Genomic DNA, 20,173 nt, shown 5'->3' with positions numbered 1-20,173 from the left:
ATGGTATCTGCCTTTCCCATATCCCTCACTGACCATGACAATAGATTGCATAGCTCTAGCACAGTACATGGAGGCGATAAGTCCCATCCCTAGATGATATGAAGTAAAGAAGCTGTAAATAAACCAGAACAGGAGGTACTAGCTATTGCTCAATAATCACATTACAAACTTTTGTATACATTATCCATTTGCTACCTACACAAGAACCAGTTGCTTCAGCAAGTTAATATACAAGCCCCTAGAATTTAATAAGGCTATTATTGTTATGTTTCCGTGAGTCCAAATTATATATCTTGATTTGTTCACCAAGCAAAACATCTGTGTTTAAAAAATGGACACCCTATTGCGCATTAAAAAGGTATTGCATTCAAATGCGGTTCTATAGTTCAAATGTATATTAGAGATAGTTATCAGCTGACATGTAAAGTGATGCATTTAAAACAAGATAATTTCCTATACGATATATGTCCGTGTCCTCCAAGAGCAGCAATTCTTCAAAGAGCATTCCTTTTTAAGATGAATAATATTTACTTAAACTATTGGAACTTCACTATTCTGAATGTGGCCCCGATTACAACTAGGAGTACAGGTACTGAAGCCAGTCAGTACCTCATAAGGTCAGGCCCCCTAAATAGGGGTGAATTTATACTTAAAACCAGGATACTTCATTACACATTTCTTGGAAAATTGAGAGATACAACATAAGCTTTGGCAAATAATAGAAGGCGTGTCAACTTACATTCCAATTACCATTTGTACAACTAGAAAAAACCTGGCATTGCTAGGTTGTGTTAAGAAAGCAGAGTAGAATGAAAAGGAAAGATACATTAGAAAAGGGGAAATTAAAAGTTTTAAGAGATTATTTTTATTAATACTGAAAGACTATTTTCTCCACAAGTTATTTCTTGAGAAAGTCATTCTCTCTGTGGCATTTGTGTACTATACATGATCAGCCAGAGGAGTTTGTTTGCATTTAGCTATTTTTGTCAGGTCCTGCCATCCATGAAACTCTTCCCATCTTCACAACCACAATAACCACCATGAGTACTCATCGGCTGGTCTCCCCAATTTTCCACTCTAGTCAACACCAGACCTGGTCCCATTGGTCAATTTTTAAAATGGCTCAGCTGCAAAGCTAGTGTCAGTTATTATTCAGCCCTAATTTTGCCTGTCTACAGCCTTGTTCAACTTCCCACATATTCCAGCTTGTTACCAAGACCATTTTGTAAATGAAATCTCTTTTGAAAATCACCATATGAATATGTCAACAGGCCATGAAATATTTTCATTACAAACCTTGAAGCTCTAAGGCAACAGTTTGAAAAATGTCTATTTCACTAGGTATGAGTGTGAAATCTTGCTGGAAAACATTTACTTTGGCAACTCCCTATTCTATTGGTGGCCCAGAAGTATCCTGACTAGACTATCTTGGTGGGAGGCTGCAACAGCTTCTACAAGGAAGCTGTAGCAGATGAGCAATTAATTACAAGGAGCACACTAGAGTAGGAGTTTGTGGTGTACAAGTACCCGGGCATTAGAAAGGCACTCCAGTGCTGAGAATTTAGAATTTAGGAGAATTTGTTAACAAATACAATCACTTCATAGATTCTACAGCACCTTTTATCTGAGGATCAAGAAATCTTTTAGAAAATTTCATGGTGTTACTGTTGAGTAACATTATGCTACTGATGGTGTGATCGCTGCATGCACACAGAGATGCGGGTGTTCTCTGCCCACCATGAACTAGAGAAGCTTTGTGGTCTCCAGATGAGAACCCAGGATGTTCACTAAGGCCCTCCAACAGCCTGCTGTTTTTTAGTTGCCTTCCCAGCCTAAAGGCTCTCCAGTCTCCCAAAACCTAAAACAGGCTCACCCAGAACTAAAAAGCAGAATAAGTTTTGTGGTGGAAAGAGGCAAGGTGTGACCTGTAATGAGATGTCCAAGGCACGAAGTGAGTTCCCAAAGTTATGCATGGGGGAGCAATGGGTCGCAATGAGCTTCTAAATGGGAGCAGTATTGATGCATCCCATAAGAGTCACTGGAGGTTTTGTCCTCTTGTCAAATTCCTTCCTAAATAGTCAGGAAAGTGTGAAGTTGCCCATTGATGAGTCCTCTGGTACCTGCTGATTTCCTAAGAAGAACCAGAGATTTGCAAAAATCAGTGTCTACAAAAGCAGGGGCCATTTGTTATAGGCCTCAGGAAATCTGTCCACAGCATGGGTAGCATAAGAGATATGTTGATGAAATCTCCTGAGGTCTGCACAGGAAGCACCATCCCTAGCAAGTTGAGTGCATAGTCAGGATCCCTTGTAAAATCTTGTACCTCTCTGAAGAGTGTGACCTTGGGAGTCTGACCTCCAAGTCTCAGCCTTTGACCACTCTGTATAAGTACATTACTTCTAATGTGCTATAAAAAAATCCTGTCTCCTACAAACAGGTAAAATTATGAGTTAAAGCACCTAATTAATCAAAGGGGAAACAAAACAGACTAAAGGTAAAAACACAGGACTGAGAGTTAGGTGGAGTCTGGCTCTTTCACAAACATCCTTTGCAACCTTCATTTTGTTTCTCTATGATTCAGGCACTCCATCTGAAAAAGCAAGGATAATGTTTCTTTGTCTTACTTATATGCTTTCTACATTAATGGAAAATGTTTACGATCCTTATATAATTATAACAACATGCAAATTGTTGCATGAAAAAATATCACTAAACCTGATGGTGCAAAGTTCTCTCCCCACTCCTTGACTTGTTACTTAAATTCCATTTTAGGCAAAGCATCTAAACCTGATTCAGTTTAAACAAGGAACGATATATGAATAGGTTTTTTTTGTAATCAAGCAGATTAAAGGCATAGTTATAGAACACTATCTGCCAGAGAGAGAATCAGAATACACCCCCCCCATGTCAAAATTACCTGATAAACAAATGCAAGAGGCATCATCTTAGGATGATATCTTTTATTAGACCAACTGCATAGTTGGGATAGCACTATACAAGGTGATCTGATTAAGAATGTCTTGCATTCAAAAGCTTGTCTAACTTTATCCCAACTATGCAACTCTAAGAAATCTTTGCCTCTCACATAATTCCCAGATCATCAACATCACTAACACTCCCATGAACAAAAGGAGCTTTTAATCATGGTACTTGGGGGTGGGGAGAGATGGTTTATTTGATTGAGAAATTACTTCTCATCTCCAAAGAAGTAAGTTAGAATACAATAAGACTATTAGATGCATCTGCTTGAAACTCTGTTATAGTGACATAACATCAGAAGTGATGCTATTGGTTCCAGATTTACAGATGGGTAATACTAAAGAGGAGTTATGCCAATAATATTTAGGGATGGTCAAAGAACTCATGCTATGCAAGGGGAATATAAAGTCCTTTAGGCAGTTTAATCTAATTTTATCACACTCTCAAATGAGGAGTGATTTCTCACCTCTAAAGAAATGCCAGTTATCTTTCTCTGTATTTCACCATTCTCAGTCTCATTTGATCTATATAGTAATTCAGCCTCTCACACTAATTCTGGTGATCAAGAAGGATGTGTCTTAATTTACAGATCTTTATGGGGAAGACCAAATTAAAGACGCTAATTAAACATAAATACAAAATCTCAAAGGATCTCAAAGCCCTTTTCATGTAGCCTCCTAATACTCCCATGAGGTAGATAAGTATTGTGGTAATTTTTCTGTAACGTGGAAAACGAAGACAGAGATGGAAAACATCAATTTATTTTAAGAATCTAGCCAGTGACCGGATGTCACAATTGTTGGGTGCCAGACTAAAACACAAACAGCTGGCTGTAGATACTTAGCATCCACAACCTGATCTGAAGTCAAAAGAGCTACAAATGTTTACACCTCAGAAAACCAATGCAAGTTCCATCAAAACAGACGTCCACTGAAACCAAGTTTGGAATGCGCAGCGTGCACTTTTCCCTACATGGAGAGAGAAAAGTTGCAGCTGAAACAGAAACAAAGCCCAAGTGTTGTGACTCACCTCATAGGTCTTAGACATAAGGCCGTAGGAGTACTCTTGAAGCGGTAGAATTACTGGCTTTAATACAAAAAAGACCCACCATTATTAAGCAAAAAGACATAGACTACCTTGCACATAAAAGATCGAGTAAAGGTTTCAATCACAAACATACTAATACACATGAACATGTTTGTAACTCTGACGCACTAGTATATCCAATTTGTAAGCATTCCCTTGCCCTCCTTTTCACCCATAACAAAGTAGCTATGTGGCTACTGTACACAAAGAACTATCGAACATAAATTTTAGAAGAGCACTGTAATGGTACAGTTAGTCTCCTGCAGATAATTAGCATTTTCTGAAAACCAAAAGGAGGAGTGGATTAGCACTCTCAAGAATGAACACAAAGAGGCAGTCAACACTAATCTTGTAGTTTGTAAATAGCATGATTTCCTTGTATTGTAGCATTTTCCCCCATGTTAATGAAGATAATTGGTTAAATGTTCACTGTGAAATTGCTATGAAACACGATTTTCCAATTTGAGATAGGGTTTATATATTCCAGAAGTACTTATTTAAATAGATCCTACCAGAAGCATGGGTGCCTTTATTTTTTGTAATGGCTGTTCTATGTTGTTTTCTGCAAAAATCTTTGGAAAGTACAGCAACAACAAAAAAGCATGCCACGAGAAACTGGCACTCTAATGACAAAGAGGCCAGGTCAAAAAATCATCATAATGAAAACGTATAAGATAGCACATACCTGAGGACTCCCATTTTCTTTCATCTTTATTGGGGATACAAACGCTAAGTGAGAAAAACAGCACTTCTGGCCTTGTTACAGCCCCTTCACTCATCTTGGGTATTCCAACAGTGAAGAAATGACACACATTTACACGTGCAATGGTTTACAATACAAAATATGTTGTTTTTAAGAGGACTTTTACCAGTATCCACCTGCATGCAATTTTTGTAAGACTTGTTAAATGTTTAACAGGACTTCAGAGCACTGTACTATTCAAGGTCAGATGGAGGTCTGTTAACTGTTTCTAAAAATTGAGAATGTTTTATAGAGTGAGAGTAACAAAAGGCAGTTGGAAACAATGAGAAGGAGTTACTTAAATATCACATGTTTGGGCATGGCTCCTCTCCCCTCAGTATGTATACAGGGTCTGAAAAGCGGAGAAAAAAATCCTAACCATCTGTACAGGTTACCTGCACTACTCAACTTGATGTTTTGCTTGGCTTTGCAAAGCAAATGTCTTTAGTTGTACCATACATTCAAAGTTAAAGTTGTCCTACCTGTGCACATGACAAGGGGTACTTTCCCTGTAGTGTGTCAAATTGATTCACACAGCACCAGTAACACCTATAGATGATTTTCAACAGGTACAGACAAGATGAACTTGCTCTGTGAGTTTAAATGCATTTGGTGCTTTGGGCATTCAATGGGTGTGGTTGCCTAATTAAACATTTCAGTAGAAATCTTTAAAAAAAAAAATCCAACAACCCACAGGTGTGTTTGCATTTAGATACCTTAAATAGTTCTATATTCTGCATGTGACATGGAGTTAAGTTAATTCAGACTGCTTTAGATGCTCCATTTGTGTGTCAGTCTCCCAAAACCAATGCTTGTATAGAAGACAGACTGGATGACACAGGAAACATATGCAAGGTTAATACAGCATTGAAAAGCTGTATTTTAAAATGCCATTCCCAATGTTAAACGGTGAAATTTCAGTTTTAAAATGAATGTTTGGCACCTTAAAAATTCAAATAGGATATGCACATGTGCACATACAGAGAGAGCATTTTACTCAAAAGAAAAGGGTCACAGGAAAAAGATTTGCTTCCAAAATGTACAGGCAAACAAGTAAAATCATTGGACATTTGGTCTGGAGAACCTGGCACCTTGTAACAATCTAGGGTTTTATGCTGCAGTCAGAGCACCACAAAACAGAACAAAGATATGATTTATGCAAAGACTTTTGAATGCCTATTTTGTCTCCCAATCCTGGTTAGGAAGAATTTTCTGGCCAAATATAATCATAGGGCACATCTACACATGCAGGCACGCACGCTTGCAGAAGCTGAAATAGAAGTGGTGCAAATTTCAGCTGGGGCTTTTTGCTTCAGCGCATGTGCTTAGACACGCAATTTGTTGTAGAGCAAACTGTGCCACTTGGGGCAGAATAACCCTGCCTGGCTCCTCCTGGATCTGCAGCCAGGGGAAGCTAGAGCCCAGGGCCAGCACCTGTGCTGTCTCCAGCAGTATAAAAAGCTGTCCTGTCCTGGTCCCATCAGTACAAAAAGCTACCCTGTGAAGGAGCTCAGGGCTACTTGCTCTCAAGAGCTTCTGAGGCCCAGCCAATTGGTACCTGGGGACACTATGCCTTGTGCCAGCTGGACTGCTGAAGTATCCCTGAGAGTTCCTTGCACCCGTTACCCACTGCAGTAGTCTGGCACTGGGGGCTGCTGCCTGCTAGACCCAGATGGGGACTGCACAGCCAGTAGAGGCATCTGCCTCTCTGGGCCAGCTGCCAGTGGGCTGCAGCTGCAGGGTTGGCCTTTGTGTGGCCCTACTCGCATGTGTGCCCCTGACCGGCCACTTGGGCAGCTATCGCCTGGAAGATGTTCCTAGTGTGGGGGCCTGCTTTGAACTGTCAAATCATGTCCTTCTGGCACCAATTGGCCAGGAGGTCAGCCACTTCCAGCTGGGCCCAAGGTGCTAGCTCTGAGCAGGCAGGGTCCTGCCACTGGCCTTCCTAGCAGGAATCCTGGTGTTCCCTATTGGAAAACTGAAAAATCCCTGATAAAAAAAATCCCAAAGTCACTCTGTAAAATACCCCAATATCCATGTTCCTCCACAATTAAAACAAAAGACCACTATATATAAAGAAAGAGGGTGAGAGATAGACAGCAATCAGTTGGGCAATGTTTTATTAATATATCTACAGTGTTAAAGCAATTTGGAAGCCTACCGGTATCTCTATCATCATAATAAAATGAATTCTAAATATCTATATGTTCTGCTGCCTCCTCCAGAGGCTACAGGACCCCCAATGGGATTACAACCCCCCCAATGGAGGCCAAATGGCCCCCCACAGGGGCTACCACCCCCGAAGGGTCCATGTGCCCCACCCCCACATGCTCCTCCAGCCCCCCAGATTCCTGCCCCATCTGGCCCCATCCCTCTGATGACTGCCCCCCCAGCTCCCTCAAACCCCCAATGGCTGCCCCGCCTGGCTCCATCTGCTGCTTGCACCCCCAGACCCTCGATGGCTGCCACACCCCCCACCCCAGCCTCCAACACTTAAAAAAACAAAGAAAGCAGGAGCAGGGGCTCTGAGGGCCTCTTGGCAGAGCCCCCTCCCCCCCCGGGCAGTACAGGGCAGCATGATCATTTTCCTAGGCTGCATATATGACTCCTTGGATTCATGTCAGAATTTTGCAACAGTCAAGCCATGTAAACAGTTATCTGAGAAATACAGTACCAATCATGAAAAACATAATTTCAGTATTTATTAATGAACTTTTCTTTTTGAAGCAGACAATATATTGCCCTCCTTATGCTGGTTGTCTGTTGGAGGGGGTAGAAAGAGAGGGGGGCACAGGAGATGAGAGGAAATATTATTTATTTAAAGAAATCTGCCAATGAAAGCCCTAAAATAAGTAGGCAGCTTTGATCAAAATGCAAATCACAGATATAGTACCAATGATCATAGCAGAAAAATTCAAATAAGTTTTAAATTCTACTAGAAACCTGTTCTAAGACTGTAGCCAATACTCTTTCCTATGTTTATAACTATGTAACACGTTTTCAAATCCCTGTACATACTTGAGACTGGAGTAAAAATAACTTTTTGGTAAATACACATTCACAGTCCATCTTGATCTAGCAATAATTAACATCCAAAACCTCTAATGGATCTTTTAATTTAAAAGCTTTGATTTTCTCCTCTCACCACTTTAAAGATGGAAATTCTGCCACATGCTTTTATATCTGTTCAGAAATATATATAAGCCAAAGCAATTTGAGAATGAGAGAACTATGACCAGACCATTTTCAACCCCCCAGGCATCCCTTGGAACAGAGCAAATCTGGTACAGATATACAGATTATTATGTTCTACATTAATAATTAGCCACAGATATCTAGGTCTTCCACTGTGGTATAGTATAAGGTGGGCAGGCAGTCATCAACCCTAGGCACCGACTTAGAGGGGGTACTAGCATAGTGGACTCCTTAGGGAGCCTTCACCACAGAAGCAGCAACATTGTGGCCAGGAGTGCACCGACTGTGATTTTGGGGGACAATGCTGATAGCTGATTTTTAAGGAGGCATATCAGCCAACACCGATCTGATTTCCAATGCAGCTGCATACAGCTTCCAAGTCTGTTGTGGTAGAAGGGAAAGGGGGAGGGGGCAGATCAATGCCCCTCTCAGTGAGAGAGGGACTGAGATGGGGGCTGGGGCAGGTGCTGCCCAGCTGGGGTGGGGTGAGGCATGGGGCAGAGCTATGGCTTGTCTAGGAGGGCCAGCACCCGCCACTATTTGCACCCCAGGAGGGCATGAGGGGGGTGCCCCTGGATCTGCAGGGGGCAGAGTGGGGTGGCGTGGGTGGGCTGCAGCTGCAGGCTGGAGCTGGGACTGTGCCAGGCTCTTCTTGGTGGGGGCTGGGCTCAGGGCAGGAGCTGCAGCCACCCCAAATTTTGCCATATCCCCACTCCCAGCACCTCTGCCTGCCTGAGTACTGCACTGTGGTTGCATTCATGCAGGGGCATTTATCGGCCAAATTATTGCCTGTGTCAGGCCAATTTCAGATACAGCCAATTTTCTTTATATTGGTACTGATCTCATATCAGACCAATGTATCAGTGCACCTCTAATTGTGGCAGTACCTATGCCTCTTGTTATGCTTCTGCACTAAAGTGACATATGTACACTATTGATTAGAAGGAGATAAATATTGTAAATTAAATGTAAAACACAAAGAAAGCAAGAAATACAAGGCGAACAAAATATGTAAAGTAAAGACAAATAAATAATAACTGTGCCACTCATACCATCTTTCTATAAAGGGATATTTTTATAGTGCAATAACATGGCCAACAGCTTCTTGGATTTCCAGCTGTGTTTTGGCAGACCATTCTTGATCTGCTGTGGGATCGCTTCTTTCCAGCTAGACTTACTAATAAACCAAAATATTGACTCATGGCTCTTGAAAAGCAGTAGGCTCTCTAGAGGCTTTGGTACAGAACTCAGGGATATACATCAGGGCTAATCCTCTCTGCAAACTTTAGGTGTTCAGGGGAGAAAGATGCACATTGTGCTGTCCCATGTTACCCAACAATTTTCTCCATGTCTGACAAGATTTCTAAAATGTTCCTACTGGTGTCAGTAAGAACATTTTCATTACATCATTCTGTTTATTCCCTCAGCACATTGATCAGCATATTTAGAAGTCTCATATTTCAGGACATTTCTCTCTCTCTCATTCCAGGATGTTTCTGAATAGAATGCTACTTTCCCCCTTGGAAGGTAAGATGGTTCTGCATCTGGCTGCATCATGTGTCATCTTCCACTAACTCAGTCTCAAGTGGTCACCCAAGGTCTTTGCCCTTAATTGTATTTTATTCCCTAAACCTTTCACAACATAAATTTTCATTTCCTCCTCCTCATCTTTCTGTGCAGTCCCAAGGGAAAGCACATTAGCTAAATTCAGCTATTCCCTCAGTTATAATCAACCACCTTTACTTCCTTAGAGGATACTGATGTTAATTCCCTATATGAAGCCCTGGGCTTGACATTGCTAACAGTATTTACATATCATGGTTAAAACCTTGCGTTTCTTCTTCCACATCCTTGCTGGCACTAGAAAGCGCAGCAGAATTGCACACATTGATATACCTTTTCCATGTTGTAATAAAAGCTCCATCTGCCTCCCTAACTTTTATGGTAGGTGCTCATTTTTGTGGTATCCATTATGGTAACACACCTCCTCCTAGACCTTTACCGCCATCATCTGGCAAACATTTTCCCTAGGTTTGTTAACAGCTTCCCTCCAGGATACATATTTAAACTGGCCACTTGAGTCCTGGCAGTGATTCATGTCCTTAATTCTCTTTTCTAACACATTCTATCTCCTAATTTCAGGGCCCCAGAAACTTAGAGATTCATACTAATTGTAGCATGTAAGGCCTTGATCAACAACTAGGGCCCCATTGCATTATGATCTGCTCCCAAAAGAAGGACAAGATCAATTGTAAAAGGAATGTTAAGTGCTATGTATAGCAAACAGAGAGGGTGGGCACAAGAGTCTTCCAGTTAATTTTTATGTTGGTAGCAGAGCTCTTTCAGCATTGTATGCCTCATGAGTAGCTGTTACATCAGCCTACCATGACAAAGATGCATATCATGGTTGAACCAGAGCAAGAGACGAAAAATCTTTGCTTTCACAATTCTGACATTATCCCATCCCACTTCACTATTTATAGAAATTAGTGTTTAAATAGGGGGAAAGAGCAGTAAACAGGTCACCACAGGTAAGCCAACTAATGCACAGAGTTAGCACCTAGAACAGCTCCAGGAGAATCCACTGAAATGGAGTCAGAAGGTTAACAACCAAGATCTTCTAAATAAAAGCTAGCTGGAAGGAACCTGTTTGTTTTTCAGAAGGTATTTAAACATGCTGAAAGCAGAGACCTGCCAGATCATGATGTCTTGAATCAGCTGTGCAGTTGTCAAACCTAATTGTCTCCAGACTGCAGAACATGAATTCAACACAGAAGGTCAGCAAAGTACCCTGCTTGCTCCAAGCCCTCCCTCCAAGGAGGGAGACTCAGAGAGACAGGCTGTGCATATAAAGCATCCTAAGCTGCAGTTTTAAAAAGCTTCTTTTGTGTCCACTCATCTCAGAGTTCCAGTAAACTCTTTTAGGGGATGAGATTTCTTCCCCACCAAGCATGTCCTATAGTGTTTTGAAGCTGCAAGCTGCATTGCACTTGATGGCAGAAGCTAATTCTCTATACGAAACCTTCATCAAGTCTCCAGCATGCTATTAGTTCCATGGCAGAAAAGAGTCAGATACTGCTTGCATTTTTGTTGTTGCTGTTTTTTGAATAAATAGAATAAGTTCACCTAAAACAAAGTAAAAAGACAACACAGGCAGGGCAGCTGTAGTTTGATGCTCTGGTACTTTTACACACCATTTCAAACACAAATTCTCCTTAGACAAAATGACTTTCACTTTTGTCAGAAAACTTTGGGCAGTACAAGTTCTGTTCTCTAAGGCCTTGCTGAGATTCTTCTTTTTTATAGTTTCATGAGAAGTACTTAATAGAGGTTGTGTGACTGTTTTAAAGCTACAGTCTCACTCACCCTCTTAAAATACCTTGCCAAGCCTCAGGGTATCCAATGATTACATGAGTTTGCAAAATTGATAGGAACAGCATGGCACTGTGTTCTCCTGAAAGACTCTGCCTTTGCAAAAACTGCAATGTTTGCTGGATCAGAGCTCCAACCAAGAAACATTTCAAGACACCATCATTTGTTTTTATCACTGGGCCAAATTAACCCCTAGAGTAACAATTTTAGCTTCTATTGCATTACACCACAAATTAATTTAGTCTACTCAGAAGTCAGAACAGACATTAACAACAGATCTCCTGGATTGTCTGTTTCTGAACTGTAGGCTCACCCAAATTAAAGCACTTAAAGCTCTGGAGATGTCAGATCAAGGTCCAAACTTCGTAACTCAAGTCCAACTTTATTTCAAACAATGACAAGCCAACGCTGGGGATCAGTACTTTGGACGTAATCATCATTTGACTATGCAATATCTGTGATAGACTAGGTAGGATTTTTTTTTCTATTTCTGAGATCCTCAGTATGTTAATCATAAGTAGAACTGTACTCGCACATAATGCAATTTAATTCTTCCACACTTATTAGTCTCATACTACTGAATGACAAATTAGGGCCAGACTCTCCTCTCAGTATACTGGCATAAATCTGAAGTAGCTGTACAAAAGTCTGTGAAGTTATTTTCATTTAACACCCATATGAGTGAGAGCAGATTGACTCTTGACAAATGAGACTTACAGTTTTATTAAAGGCAATCGGCACCTGAAATTATATAGCATGTATATTTACTAACATTACGGGCATGCAAAGGGACATGATGACCTGCAGAATCATTTAAGTATTGTTGAGGACAAGCAATTGTTTCACAGACTGAAGAAAAAAATGACAATTATTCATAGTTGAATTCAGCTCAATCTCTGCTCTTCAGATTTGGTGAGATGCGGTACAAAGCTGTAATAAGAGGTGCCATCTGAGTAACTACAAATGGCGAGTGGTATCTCAACAGACATCTAATATGGTGCTGACAAGTACAAACCTTTGTCCAAATTTATTTTGAACGGACTGCTGATGGGCAAAAAATAAATCAACATTTCCAACCTATCAGTATGATTACTTGTTCACGATAACTTGTTCTTGATTTCCCATGCCATCAAGTCCACTCCTCTGTATTCACATGCAACCATTTGTCCAAAAGAGTCCACAAATGCCATATACTCAACCCCCACTCACACAACAGACTCAAGCAGCCCAAATTAAAAAACAAAGAAGAGTGCTGCTAGAAAACACTACAGAGGAAGGCCAAGGAGAAAAAAACCCAACAACGCCCTCCCCCCCCGCAACATTGCCAATGTGACCCAAAATAAAACTGCTCTTTGATCCCCATTGGAGCAGCTGGTAGGGCCAAAATAGCAAGATAGAGCTTCTGATGGAAGTGTGAAAAAAAAAAACTTAGGCAAGGAGCAGCAGACGAGAACTGGAAGAACGCAGTGTGAGCAGTCACAGGAGCCGAGTTTGAAATTAAATCAAGAAACAGTAGAGATAATGGAGCAAACCAACCTTTACCAACCAGGAATTGGAAAGAAGCATCCAGGAGAGAAGGTGAGAATAGGTAGAGACAGAGGATAAATTTATGCCCCTCACCAAGATAGCAGCACATCAGGAGGCAAGTGCTTCCTCCTGGTCCTACGAATTCTAGCTGTGCTTTCAACTGTGATGCAGAGATACCTTCAATAACCCATTCGTATTTTCTCTGGGTCTATACAAAGCGATGCTATTGGTTTCAGATGGTCTTTAAAAATCTCAGTACTTCCCTTTAAACATCACGGCATGACTGACAGCTAAGATTCCCCCTCCATATCCAGCACTAACACTATTTTCTTTCAATTATCCTTGTACATCTCCCCAAGTAAAGATGTATCCCCTAGGGATATTACCATTAGCAGCTGTGCATCAGACATTACTTTTCATCTAAAGTCATGGGGCAGTTTACGAAGTGTAAATTGAATTCCAACTATCAGATTATTTAGCTCGCCCAAAAGGGTTCACCACTGGCCTTATATATAATTTTGTAAAAGAATATAAATGAAGTGGTTTCAGCCAAAGCATAACCTTTCATATTGATACATCAATATAAAATAAGTATGGAAATATAAAAAAAAGAAATTACCACAAATTTCAGGGTAAACATTATTCTCATGCCTACCACCTCACTGCCTGATTTTGTCATCTGGTCAATCTCTTGATAAACTAGGCAATCACTATGAAAGCAAAGAACATATGAAAATATTTTATCATTACTTCCTTTGTGTATTTGTGGATTGGTAGCACTGAGAATACCATCCATGTTGGTGCCATCTCTTTCTAGTCTATGAGCTAGTCAATTTATACTCGGTAACGCAGTTACTGAAAGAAAAAAAGAAAAGAAATTAGACGAGAAAGAGAGATAGAGAGATTCATCCACGAGCCACAGAGCTCACCCAGGAACAGAGACAAGAACTCAGCATTTGAAATTTCAAATTTGCTGATGACACTAAGATGTGGGGGGATGTGGGCACTCTAGAAGGGAGCAATAGGCTACAATCAGACCTAGACGGGTTACAAGGGTGGGCGGATGAGAACAGGATGGGATTCAACACTGACAAGGAACAACCGGCACCATACCTACAGGTTGGGGAACTCCCTTCTTGTCAGCCCAGAGACAGAAAAGGATCTTGGAGTCATCATTGACTCCAAGATGAACATGGGTCAGCAGTGTGGGGAAGCAGTCAGGAAGGCCAACCGCACCTTGTCATGCATCCACAGATGCATCTCAAGCAGGTCCAAGGAGGTGATCCTCCTCTATGCGGCACTGGTCAGGCCGCAGCTGGAGTATTGCGTCCAGTTCTGGGCGCCGCACTTCAAGAGGGATGTGGACAGCATGGAGAGGGTCCAGAGGAGGGCCACTCGCATGATCAGGGGACAACAGGGAAGGCCTTATGAGGAGAGGCTACGGGACCTGAAGCTGTTCAGCCTCCACAAGAGAAGGCTGAGGGGAGATCTAGTGGCCTGTTACAAACTAGTCAGAGGGGATCAGCAGGCACTGGGGAAGTCCCTGTTCCCCTGAGCACTGCCAGGATTGACCAGGAATAACGGTCACAAGCTGGCAGAGGGTAGATTTAGGCTAGATATCAGGAGGCGCTACTTCACGGTCAGGACAGCTAGGGTCTGGAACCAACTTCCAAGAGAAGTGGTGCTGGCCCCTATCCTGGGGGTCTTTAAGAGGAGGTTAAATGAACACCTTGCTGGGGTTGTTTGACCCCAGTAATCTTTCCTGCCATGGCAGGGGGGTTGGACTAGATGATCTACTCATGTCCCTTCCAACCCTAGAAATTATGAAAGACAAACGACCCTGCAGAACCAGCAACTCTACCATTGTACCCAACCATTACAGACACCCGAAACTGCACATCCCTGCATGGAGCACACATGCTCAGTACGCCAGGGGCTGACCCTTGCCTGGGCATGCCTCCTGTCACTAGGGTCGCGCAAGGTCTGCCCCTATAAAAAGGGGCAGTGAAGACAGAGCCAGTGGGATGCCCTCTCCATCTGGACCAGCACCATGCCACACCACCTATCCACTCAGAGGCCCTGCCGGCAACCCCACTCTGGACAACACCTACTGGACCCCTTTCCAGCCTGGATAGGTAGCTATCACCTCCCATCCCTTCTTCAGCCAAGGACTTGGACTCTATTTCTCTTCCCTACCCAGACTCCAACCCTTCCACTGAGTCTCTTTCTCCTGCTGTCATTGTGCGTGCGTGCGTGCCTGCATGCACCAAGAACTTTGTGTGGCGGTGTAATTTGTTGTCTGTTTAATAAAACTGTTATTTGGACCCCTAAGTTGGGTTTTGCTTTACTATGGTTTGGCCCTGCTCCAATCTCTGCTCCTCACCTCTAACTTCTGTCCCATTTCTCCCTCTCCTGATTCTGGCTCACTGCCACCTCCAACACCTGTCCTCAGCTCCTCCCTGCCTCCAACCCCCCTGTTTCTTTGCCACAGTCTTATCCCCACTGCCTTTTCCTTTTCCCCTGAGCAACCAGGTTTCTGCCTCAGTTTCTTTCCTGGCTGTCTCCTCCTTGCCACCACTTATCTTTCCTCCATCCCAATATCTCAGCTGTCTGCCTCAGTTTCCATCCCCAGTCTACCTGGAGTAAACCCAAGCCTCAGTTCCTCAGCCAGCTTCTCTGTAGTCCACTGGTTCTAATCCTGGTTCTGGCAACTTTCACTCCCTACACTTTAACTCTCTCTTTCACCTGAACCTTCCTCCAGGTATCCCAGGTACCCCAAGCACACATACACGCTGTACCATCCAAGTTAGGAACTTACCTATGTGTGTGAACTGGTGAGTGTGTGCATGCATCTATCTATATATATATAGATATATATGATAGCATTGTGTGCATGATATGTGAATTAGTGATCTGTGTCTAACTTTTGGGGTGTATAGTATATGTACTTGAACTGGTGATAGGTATGCATGTGCCTAGGCTGGTTTGGATGTGTATGTGCCCGAGCTGGTAGTGTGTGTGTATGCACCTAATTGATTTGTGTGTTTATGGGCAATTGTGTCACACCCTCCTGTCTAACAGCACAATATTGAGATCCTGAGAGTTGGCCTGACCCCACAGGGCTACACTTGGACACCTGGAGCAGCCAGAGTGGAGATCGTGCCTACCTCTCCCTCACAGGGCACTGGTGCAATTAGTCAGGGTGGCAGTGGGCTCTCCTTCAAGCCGAGGTGATGGATGCATCCCACACAGCAAGGGAGATCATGGCTCACTGGACAGAGTGAGCTCACTCGTGGGTTCATGGTCACTGACAATGGGGCCAATATGGTCAAAGCAGCACATGATGCCACCTTCGCTATCATCCACTGGGTGGCACACAAGTTCCACCTTGTAGTCAGGGATGCCTGGGAGAGGAACAGGGCTCCCAGAGATGGCACTGTCACTACCACCCAGCTCATTTCCAAATGCAGGAAGGTGGCCGGCTACTTCCACTGCAGCATCAAGGGCAGAAAGATACTGTGGGACAAACAGGCAGAGCTGCAAACAGGCAGAGCTGAGCATCCCACATCACAAAATCATGCAGGACATGGAGACTCAGTGGAACTCCACATACCTGATGGATGGAAAGGCTGGCCAAGCTACAGAAGGCCATCCATAAGATGGTCTTGCTCAGGGAGATTAGGATCAGCAGTCCCCTTAACAGAGCCAAGTGGGATACCATCTCCCAGATCTTGGTGGTCTTCAAGCCATTCCTTGAGGCCACAAAGAGCCTCAGTGCTGACGTTGCCTTCCTTAGCCAGGTGATCCCTGTAGTGAAGGAGCTTGAGAATGAAATGGAGAAGCTCCAGGGGATCAATGTTCCTGGCTGGGGCAAGCCGCTTTCACCAGAGGCACTGGTGAAGCAGCTGAAGGAGGGCATCAAAAAATGGCTGGATCCACTGCAGTCCAGTATGGTCCAGGTGCTGGCAGACATATGCAACCCGAGGGTGAAGGAGAGTGTCTGCAGCAGCAAAACCCTCAAACACTGGACGAAGGAGCTGGTGAACAGAGTCAGGGAAGCAAAAGGGCATAGGTGGGGGGACATAGAAGGGGGGATCCACTTTCCCGAGCCAGCACTCCAGCCACTGCTAATGTGGGCCAAGGGCATGGCTTCAATGTTGGGGTCTAGAGGCACCAGACCCCATCATCCGGTAAGTAGTGCGGAGACCTTGGTGGCTACCTATCTTGCTGAGGATGTGGAGCCACTGCACTGCAACCCCTTGGCCTATTGGGAAACCTGTAGCCAGGTGTAGCACAATCTGGCCATGGTTACCTGAGAACACCTGTTCTGTCCACTGTCCACTGTCCAGTGTTCCAAGCAAGAGGGTGTTCAGCATTGCTGGTGATGTTGCGACACCCCACTGCACCTCCTTGGATCCTGGTTTGGTGGAGCAACTGGTGTTCCTGAAGGTGAGCCTCCTGCTGCTGGGGTTCCCCAAGGTCCACATGCAAATCTGAGTGAGTGCCACCCTCCTCACTCCATACCTATTTGCTTATTTTATTTGCTTTCAGAACCCTGAGGTGCAATTTCACAGAAACCCCTGCACCTATTCTCCTTGAAACCTGGCAGGCTTCATACCCTCAGAAGGAGCTACCATCTCTGCTATGTTCATCTGAATCTGGAAAAAAATGACACAGTTATAGGTATTTTAGCAATTCCCCATTATAGTCTATGGCTGAAGCTCCAAATCAGAATTAGCTGAATCTAATCAAGACAGTGATTAGAATCACTGTCCCTCCAAATCGGCCAAATCCAAATCAAATATTTGCCTAATAGACATGACTTTGGATTCTAAAGAAGCATAGGATTTCTTGCAAGCTCACAATTGCATCAAAAGCCATACATATTGCGGAGTGAGGCTGGCATGTGAACTGTAGAAAATTGAGCAAAGACAAGCCTAAACAAAAGCTTATTGAAGTTAATTGGAGCCTTTCTATAGGTTTCCATAGGCTTTGAATCAGACCCTCGGCATTAATTGCTAAATGGGGAAGGCTGGGAAAGGGAGGGCAAGAGAAGGCTACAAGGACAGTTTATCTTTAAATTTTCGGTCAGGATGTTGCAAACAAGGGAAAAGCTAATAGCAAATATTGACGCCACTTTCCTATAAATGCATTAGTTCATCTTTTTCAATTAATGTCAGAACAGCTTTCCTCACTCTTGGTTTCACATTTTTCTCCTATTCTTATGTTTTCTTTTACCACATAAATCATCTTTTCTCTGGCAGCTTGAGGGCATTCCACATTGAAATTCATTTTACTTAGTTTAGTTTTATTGAAGAAAGTAACTCGTGAGAATTCTAAATATGGCTTTCTAAATGTATTAAAACTTCTGGCTGCCAATCAGAATTAACGTTATTTTGTCAGATGGCATACCCTTCTGTAACCAAGTGGCCTAGTTTTTTCTTCCACTGACTTAAGCAAGCAGTCTTTTTTGATGTCCAGACAGCAGCCCAGTGCTGCTAGAAAAATGATAACTCAGTTTATAGAAACAGGCCTCTTGCCTGCAAAACTGGTACTTTAACCTATTAAATAAAGGACAGTCTCTGTTCATTAAACAAATCTTGAGATTTAATTCTAAGCATGTAACTATAGGTTGGAAACTCTGTTCTACCTATTCACCTTCCCAGTGTTATCAGATACACCACTGCTACAGTTTCAGGCCTGAGAGCTTCAATAACTTGCTGACAGCTGTAAGGTGAGTGCCAGAGAAAGATTCCCCATCCAGGCTAGGAGAATGTGTATATATCATACCTGTTCAGTAAGGTGCTCACTCACCCCCTAGCAGGGCTGTATCACAGATGTTGATAGGTTTTCGGCTACATCCGATTAGGCCCTAACAGGTTCAAGCACTTCACTTAATGGCCCAATCAACACTAGAGAGGGACAGAGCACCACATCACTTATAAATAAGTTACATAGCTTCAGGTTATCGCATAACAAATACTGTATGCATTTCAATTCATGTATGAATGAGAAAGAATTAAAGTTTAATACAGGAACTGACAATACATTTGTTGATGAATGTGATGGTGTTCCGACAATACTGCTGTGCCTTAGGGCTGTGCAAAGCTTTGGCTGTCAATTCAATTCAGAGGAAATTTGGCCCAATTTGGTGGCCAAATCTCCAAATCTGAATCAAATCAGGAGATCCATTAAGAGGCCCAAACTGAATCCAAAGCCTCCGGAATCTATTCAGAAAAGATTCAGAGATTTGGATCAGCTGGGAAGAGGCAGGCACAGCTGGGCAGTTGCAGGTCCTCCCACGGCTCCTCCAGCTGTGCCTGCCTCTTCCCAGATGGAGGGAGCCATGGTAGAAGCCCCCATGGCTGCGCTGCCCATCCCCATCCCCCACTGCACCTGCACCATGGGCCAGCTTCCGCACAGGTGCCAGGTGGGGGGGATGATCCCTGCTGCCCCCCACTGCCCTACACTGTGCAGGGAGGGGCTCTGCCACAAGTGCCCAGTCCTACTGACAGAGCCAGTAAGTGCAGGGTTTTTTATTTTTGTTTTTTTAATTGCTGGTATGCTGGGGCTGGATGGGACAGCTATCGGGGGCAGGAGGGGTGGGGCTCTGTCATGTGGCCCCAGAGCCCCCACAACCACTGCTGCAGCTAGGGTTTTGTTTTATTTTGGTTTGGTTTTTTAAAGTGCCAGGAGGCTGGGGCCAGCCAGGGAAGCCATGGGGGTTCTCCCACGGCTCCCCCCACCTGGGGAGAGGCAGGCACAGCTAGAAGAGCTGTGGGAGAACCTGCAGCCACCTGACTGTGCCTGCCTCTCCCTGGCAGATCCGAGTCTCTGCATCTGTATCGGCTGAATTGAATGGGGACAGTGATCCAAATCACCGAATCAAATTACTGTCCTTGGAATTGGCCAAATCTGAATCAAATACTTCCCTATTAACACAGGCCTGCTATGCATTACTTATTAGGTACAGTATTATAGTGCTTGATAAATATTGCACAAGCTGGAAGGAAGAGTTTAACAGAGGGATTTCCTAGATTTTTACTATTTAGCTGCATGGACAGACTTGACCTAATTCAATCTTAAATAATATTGGACTTAGGGGTGGAGATGCCAAACTTTTCAAAGCAACTGGAAAATGTTCCCACCCAGCAGGGACACTAGGGAAGGGCTAAGACTAGTATTAGCAACTCAAACGTTTCCAGATTTTGTGTAATTTAGGGCTCTATGCTATGATCTTTTGGACTATTTCCTTTCTTAAACATTACTTAC

At 43.3% G+C, this 20,173-nt stretch overlaps 1 protein-coding gene and 1 long non-coding RNA gene across 4 annotated transcripts in view; both read right to left on the bottom strand.

Moving 5' to 3' along the window:
* The window catches only part of ADAMTSL1 (ADAMTS like 1), an 872,699-nt gene that overhangs the window by 737,645 nt on the left and 114,881 nt on the right, over window positions 1-20,173 (bottom strand). The gene's annotated exons all lie outside the window — the stretch shown is intronic.
* LOC149868514 (uncharacterized) lies at window positions 2,547-4,819 on the bottom strand. The gene is made up of 3 exons (XR_016441316.1): window positions 4,751-4,819; window positions 4,009-4,065; window positions 2,547-2,590 (listed from the first exon to the last, which is right to left on the bottom strand). It is a non-coding gene; the product is annotated as an uncharacterized LOC149868514 (long non-coding RNA).

The sequence above is a fragment of the Crocodylus siamensis genome, chromosome 3 (assembly GCF_052110815.1).
Source record: "Crocodylus siamensis isolate JL-2025a chromosome 3, ASM5211081v1, whole genome shotgun sequence".
In the NCBI taxonomy this organism is placed as follows: Eukaryota; Metazoa; Chordata; order Crocodylia; family Crocodylidae; genus Crocodylus; species Crocodylus siamensis.
This window is presented reverse-complemented; position numbering and strand designations above follow the sequence as displayed.